At 40.1% G+C, this 7688-nt stretch overlaps 1 long non-coding RNA gene across 1 annotated transcript; it reads right to left on the bottom strand.

Annotated features, from left to right (window-relative positions):
* Positions 1-523: 523 nt before the first annotated feature.
* LOC138978806 (uncharacterized) lies at positions 524-3036 on the bottom strand. The gene is made up of 3 exons (XR_011459810.1): positions 2367-3036; positions 1822-1996; positions 524-1477 (listed from the first exon to the last, which is right to left on the bottom strand). It is a non-coding gene; the product is annotated as an uncharacterized lncRNA (long non-coding RNA).
* Positions 3037-7688: the final 4652 nt, after the last annotated feature.

Here is a 7688-nt window from a genome sequence, read left to right as displayed (position 1 = left end):
GTCAAAATAATGTTTCATTCCAGAGTTATTGCCCTTTTTGTAACGTTACCCTAATTTTTACTTTTTCGTGTTTTTCTATCATTCTCTCCTCCCATGCAGAAGAAACAAGTCGCGTAAGGCGAAATTACTACATTTAGTCAAGCTGTGGAACTCACAGAATGAAACTGAACGCACTGCATTTTTTTCACAATCACCGTAGTCCGCCGCTAGTGCAAAAGGCAGTGAAAGTGACGAGCCTGTTCAGCGCGGTAGCGGTTGCGCTGTGCTGCATAGCACACTTTACTGTACCTCTCTTCGTTTTAACTTTCTGAGCGTGTTTTTAATCCAAACATATCATATCTATATGTTTTTGGAATCAGGAACCGACAAGGAATAAGATGAAATTGTTTTTAAAACGATTTCGTAAATTTAATTTTAATCATAATTTTTATATTTTTAATTTTCAGAGCTTGATTTTAATCCGAATATAACATATTTATATGTTTTTGGAATCAGAACATAATGAATAATAAAATAAAAGTAATTTTGAATCGTTTTATAAAAAAATATTTTTAATTACAATTTTCAGATTTTTAATGACCAAAGTCATAAATTAATTTTTAAGCCTCCATGCTGAAATGCAATACTGAAGTCCGGCCTTCGTCGAAGATTGCTTGGCCAAAATTTCAATCAATTTGATTGAAAAATGAAGGTGTGACAGTGCCGCCTCAACTTTTACAAAAAGCCGGATATGACGTCATAAAAGACATTTATCGAAATAAAAAATCAAAAATCTGGGGATTTTATACCCAGGAACTCTCATGTAAAATTTCATAAAGATCGGTCCAGTAGTTTAGTCTGAATCGCTCTACACACACACACGCACAGACACACACACACACATACACCACGACCCTCGTCTCGATTCCCCCTCTATGTTAAAACATTTAATCAAAACTTGACTAAATGTAAAAACAATCAGCCATATGATTTTTTTCTCGAATATTTCTTCTTCTTTCATACTACCTCTCCCCCCTCCATGTTCTATTCTTTCTTCACCGACACACATACAAACACAAACTATTTGAGGCTGTCTGCTGAAAACAATACACACACAAGTTGTGGTACTTCTAAATTTCATAACAAGGATTAATTGTTCAGTTTCCTTGGTAAATACAGCTTCCAGTTGTAGAAAGTAACACATGGTGCTGTGTGTCCTTGCACACGTGGGTCTGTCAGTCTGTCCATCACTTCACTGAATTGAAAATGTCATCCGTGCACTCTGCTATCGAACGTCTCCCTTTACTTTCAACAAACTGAAATGCCAATCAGGGTCGAACTTGATGTGGCCGACGATCAAGACATTTTCAAAATGGATTTGTGCTGTTCATTCACACACAAAACTGCATGCCTAAGTATTGATGCACCATGCCGAAGACTGAAGTTGCTACCCTCCTCTGTACCCCTGCCTCATTCGCAAGGTAGACGATTTGCTTCTCTGAAACAAAGGCAACCACAGAGTTGATCAACATATTATTTACTAACCACTATTTGCACAGCTCAAGTCTGGTTTTGGGTACCTGTCCACTTGCCATTTCTAAGCTGGTATGGTATGGTGACATTATCGAAAATGTAGTGTGTGTGTGTGTGTGTGTGTGTGTGTGTGTGTGTGTGTGTGTGTGTGTGTGTGTGTGTGTGTCTGTGTCTGTGTCTGTGCGTGTGTGTGTCTGTGTGTGTGCTTCTTTGTTGGAGAAAACAACACATAAACACAAATATAACTGTATTGCTCCCCCCTTTTTTTTAAAAGTACTGACAAATTGTAAAGTATTAATATGTCTTTACCTACTGAGCAAAGTCCCAAGGGTAAACCATGCTGATTTCCTTGGAACTGGAACCGGCTGGACATTGCTGTTGCCCCATTCTGTCGAACACCTGCTTTGTGGCCAGGCACTTCTGTCTTTTGTTGTTGCACTGTCCGGTGAATTGCTGGACTTGTTTGCTGTTCCACGCCTGCAAACTGAGAGAAAGAGAGTAACATTGGTTGAATAAAAAAAAGAGGAATTTAAAAACATACTACACGTACACACATACCACCACCACCACCATCATCATCATCATCATCATCATCATCATCATCATCAAAATCATCATTGTCATTATCATCTCTCTTCCTCTATCTACCCCCCTCTCTCTCTCTCTCTCTCTCTCTCTCTCTCTCTCTCTCTCTCTCTCTCTCTCTCTCTCTTTCTCTCTCTCACACACACACGCACACACACACACACACACACACACACACATACAAAAACCCTCACACAACACACACACACACAAGCTGCGCGCGCGCACACACACACAAAACACACACTGCAGTCTATATGGTAACTTACCTGAAATTGTAGCCTGTCATAGATCTAAGTGGAGACAGCAAACGGTAAGAGCAACAGGTTCTCATTTACGATGTCCGGGCATTCAAACGATCAGGAAGAGGAAGACCTTGCTTCGCAATAGGCCTATGCTCTTGGAGAACTCTTTAACCGATTAGTAGTGTGCGTTGTCATCATGAACGTTTACAACACCATCGTGATCAAAGTAGATCTGCTTCGACTTCGGAGTCACAAAATAATGTCCGGGCGAAGTGCAACAAAATAATTCTGAATTAACAGCATTGACCTCGTCAACAAAATCGTTGTCTTATCCCAAAGCGACTTCTGTCAGCAGAACATTCCGTGTTCAACTGAGAAGACTGACTTGCCCTTCCACTATCAGAATTCACAGCTGCAAAGAACAGAATGCCCCAGTCAGTAACCACTGATCTAAATATCAGTAACTTTAGCAAGGGAAGCAACTAAAGATGTAAACGGGGAGTAACTGTTCTTCATCGGGCAACTGCGTTTGTCGTCTGCTTTTTCGTACAGTGCTACGGTCGCGTGAAAGTCAGATCTACCTGAACTATGCGTATAGATCCGTCTAGTGAAATGTAGCTGTGTGATGATTTGGCTACATCACTTTGCTGAATGTGCTTCCAGATGAAAGTTTATATTAAGCTTACTGTCAAACATTAAAAAAAAAAGTAGGTAAGTTGTTTTAACTTGACCAAAACTAGCGACGAAAAAATGTTTTTCGAAGCACAACAAAACACTCTGTCGCCATTTTCGGCATCATCGCAGTCAACTTGTCATCGGTTCGATGTGTTTTTCCTGAGGAGGAATGAACATAAACATTTTTAGAAGTTTGTAATGTTGATCCCAAGACTATTTTCCATTACTTTAAATTGCTGTTCATTGTACTATCGCTGATAATTCATTGAACATTTTAGAAATTCAACTTGAAGTGGACATCAGTCAGCACAGCAAAGTTTGTTTACATTTTGCTCTAACTTTGACCCCGCGTTTCTCCAATCAGAGGCTTAGATCAACAGGGTCCCTTTTCGCAGAAATGGCCACATTTGAAAGGCCAAGCATTTAACTGGTATACCTCCAAAAGATAACGTCATTTGGTTACTACGTCATAAATGACGAGATTTTAAAATACGTCACTTTTAGGTTGTGCTTCAAAACGGGGTCTTTTGTCAAGCACCATGAAAATCTTCACTTCTTTGAAGAGTGTAGCTGGGCAATGGTACAACGAAAATGTCTACAACGCTGAAGAATGTTACATGAATAAAAGCTGTTCCATATTCGACAATCTGACAAAAGAAAAGGGAAATTGAAACTTGGGAAAAGGGGAATAACTCTGACAAGCCAAAAAGACTTCCGAAGAGCGCTTTAAACGAGAATAATGTAGCTGCTCTGACAAAATTTAAGAACTAAGATTAAAAAGTGTACATGTGGGTATAAAGAGCAAAACTTCAACTTCCATATGGAAAAATCCAGAGAGTTCTACTCAATGATCTTCCGCTTCAAAGGCTGGCCGCAAAATGGGTGCCTCATTAGCTGACAGGGGAACGGAAGGAGCATCAGGGTCCTCTCGCACGCGATCTGCTCAACCGTTGTGAATCCAGTAGACCCAAATTTGTTATTACTGTAATCACTGATTATGAGACTTTGGTTTCCTTCTACTTTAGTGCCAGAAAACACAGAGACAAAGCGTGTCGAGACCAAAATGACGAGATGCATCACATTTGTAAGCGAGGTTTTCAAAGCAGGAACAGGGCTATTCGCTGTATTTTTCGACCACGAAGGTCCCGTTGCTGTCGATATTCTGTCTACTGACAGCACTGTCATTGTCACATACTATTCAGAAACCGTTTAATCCAAACTTATTCACGAGTTTGGCAGTGAGCGACCAAACTGCGAAACCCAGACTGCCCTTCTCCCTCATGCAAATGTCAGTCTCCACAAAAGAAGGGCCGTAACTCCATTCCTAACAGTCCAAATGATTCAATTTTTGCCTCACACATTCTTCAGACCTGATTACACCCCTTGAGATTGCTGAATATACCCTCTTTGAACATCAGACCAGGGCGGGGATGTAGCTCAGTCGGTAGCGTGCTGGATTTGTATCCAGTTGGCCGCTGTCAGCGTGAGTTCGTCCCCACGTTCGGCGAGAGATTTATTTCTCAGAGTCAACTTTGTGTGCAGACTCTCCTCGGTGTCCGAACACCCCCGTGTGTACACGCAAGCATAAGACCAAGTGTGCACGAAAAAGATCCTGTAATCCATGTCAGAGTTCGGTGGGTTATTGAAACACGAAATTACCCAGCATGCTTCCTCCGAAAACGGCGTTTGGCTGCCTAAATGGCGGGGTAAAAAACGGTCATACACGTAAAATTCCACTCGTGCAAAAAACACGAGTGTACGTGGGAGTTTCAGCCCACGAACGCAGAAGAAGAAGAAGAAAGAACATCAGACCTTTTGCCAACAAGTTTCACTGCACCCAAGACCTACAAAACTGCCGTCAAATCAGAGCTGAAAAGCAACCCCAAATAAGGCCACCTTAAGGCCTCTTCTGATTGGCTTGGACACTTGTGACTCTGCATTGATGTCGGAGGAGAGTAGTTCTATAGACTGCTGTAATTTGGGCCAGATACGCCAAACGGTCTCTGCGAAAATCACATTTGATCATTTTGTTTGGATCATACCTCGTAGTGTTGCAAATAGTGATTTTGTTAGAATTTTTTCGAGAACTGCTTTATCAGTAAGTATAAACAAGTCGCGTGAGGCGAAAATACAACATTTAGTCAAGCTCAGTCGAACTCGCAGAATGAAACTGAACGCATTGCATTTTTTCCGCAAGACCGTACACTCGTAGCATCGTCTGTCCACCGCTCGTGGCAAAGGCAGTGAAATTAACAATCCAGAAAAGCGCGGTAGCGGCTGCGCTGAGGAGGATAGCACGCTTTTCTATATCTCTATTCATCATATCTATATGTTTTTGGAATCAGGAACGGACAAGGAATAGGATGCAATTGTTTTTAAATCGATTTCGGAAATATAATTTTAATCATAATTTTTATATTTTAAATTTTCAGAGCTTGTTTTTAATCCGAATATAACATATTTATATGTTTTTTGAATCAGAAAATGATGAAAAATAAGATAAACGTAATTTTGGATCGTTTTATTCAAAAAAAAATTAATTACAATTTTCAGATTTTTAATGACCAAAGTCATTAATTTATTTTTAAGCCTCCAAGCTGAAATGCAATACCAAAGTCCGGCCTTCGTCGAAGATTGCTTTGCCAAAATTTCAATCAATTTTATTGAAAAATGAGGGTGTGACAGTGCCGCCTCAACTTTTACAAAATGCCGGATATGACGTCATCAAAGACATTTATCGAAAAAATGAAAAACACCTCTGGGGATACCATACCCAGGAACTCTCATGAAAAAGTTCATAAAGATCGGTCCAGTAGTTTACTCTGAATCGCTCTACACACACACGCACACACACACACCACGACCCTCGTCTCGATTCCCCCTCTATGTTAAAACATTTAGTCAAAACTTGACTAAATGTAAAAAGAATCATCTTTGAATTAAATTTGTTTACAAATCTTGAAGGCACTACATTGATGAAACGGAAATATGTGCGGTAATAACGCATCAAAAAGACTCTGTCGATCTCTTGAGTGACGCATTCACAAGTTATATCGTGTGTTTTTGTATGATGCTTGCAAGTTTTCGAATGTTTGACAAGTCTGATCGCTTTATCATGACCGTTGGCATCAATAACACGCTAAATTGGCATTGAGAACAGTATTTACACAATGACGAGATAAAGATAGTCTTAAAATGTTATACGCGATACGTCACATGTTGTCGTTTATCTCTTAAGATTGAGATTAGTGTGTTTTTTTCTCAAATAAATGCGATTATTGCTAGAGATGTGAAGTTTATGAAGGGCTTTGTTTTATTCTTGGTTTTATTCTTTCAAGTAGTTATATTGTAATACTAGCAGTTAAGCCCGGCTTCGCCCGGGAGTAAGCAGAGCCCTGTAGCAATTTAAGACGCTCGCTATCCCATTATCATTAGCTTTACCTCCTTTGTTTGGATACAAAAAAAGAGTTATCTCCCTTACCTTCTAGAAATTTCCGGAACTGTCCAGTTAATTTTTCATTCTTCATTTCTTCCCCTCATAGGAGCAATAGCAAGTCTCTAATATCACTGGCATGATGTGCTTGCTACAGGTGAACAGTAGGCACTGAACTGGTCTTGCACCATATAGGCTGTATTCAATAAATGGGAGGTCCATAATCTGAGAAAGGAAACAATGAATCAAGAAACTAAAACCCAGGTGCACATCTGCGGCACCTAGGGAGTGTACGTGCACACTATCTTGTTCCTGCCTCTTGCCATCTCAGAGGTATGGCGACCACAGACAGACAGACACACACACACACACACACACAGACAGACAGACACTCTCTTTTATTTAGAAGTATAGATAGATAGATTTAAAAATAACTTTAAAGAAATGTTGTACATTAGAAATGTTATGTCCATCACAGCTAGGTCAAACATAAAATTTGTAAAAATGTTGGGGTTTTTTGTTTTTTAAATCTCATCGGAAAATGACGTTACGTGCAATGAAACTTTTCCGGATTAAATATTAGTTCTTGGAAAAAAGAAAAACAGATCGAAGTAGTTATATTTTCTCTTACAAGGGATTAGTGGTCGAAGTAAACTAAGACTTTGGAGATCCGCGTCAAATGTCATATTTCAGTGAAAAAATACAAATGACATTTAAGCCTAAGTATCGATGTATTTTCGTTAAAATTCCTTTTAGTTTGTCACGAATGAACGCACACATACTTGCATTGGTTTGCCTTCACGGCAAGCCGCTTAAATATGAGATTTAGTCGGCCGCTGACGTCACATTGCTTGAATAAATGACATCAAATGTTCAATCGATACATAGGTTTTGAAATCTGAACACACGCACACATGCACCTTGTTGAACAGTTCCTTCCCACCCTCTTCTCCTATCATTGATGTTCGGGGAAAACTCCGTCGGGTTTGGGAGGGGTGTGAAAGAGTGAATATCCTTGCTTTTTCTCCGACGACTACTAAAATCACACGCGCTTCTGTCCACGTGTTTCGGACACACCCCTTGCTGGTGATTGGCCCCTCCAATGTGTGTCCGAATAAAGCAAGGGAAATCACTCTTTCACAACCCATACAAACCCGACAGAGTTATTTTTGGAATTCGTCTATTCATAGACCAAATTGCCTGGACCGCCAACTCGTCACGTGACCCTTCGAGGTTAC

This window comes from Littorina saxatilis, linkage group LG10 (genome assembly GCF_037325665.1).
Source record: "Littorina saxatilis isolate snail1 linkage group LG10, US_GU_Lsax_2.0, whole genome shotgun sequence".
NCBI lineage: Eukaryota > Metazoa > Mollusca > Gastropoda > Littorinimorpha > Littorinidae > Littorina > Littorina saxatilis.
The sequence above is the reverse complement of the archived record's forward strand: the minus strand, read 5'-3'. Positions and strand labels throughout refer to the sequence as shown.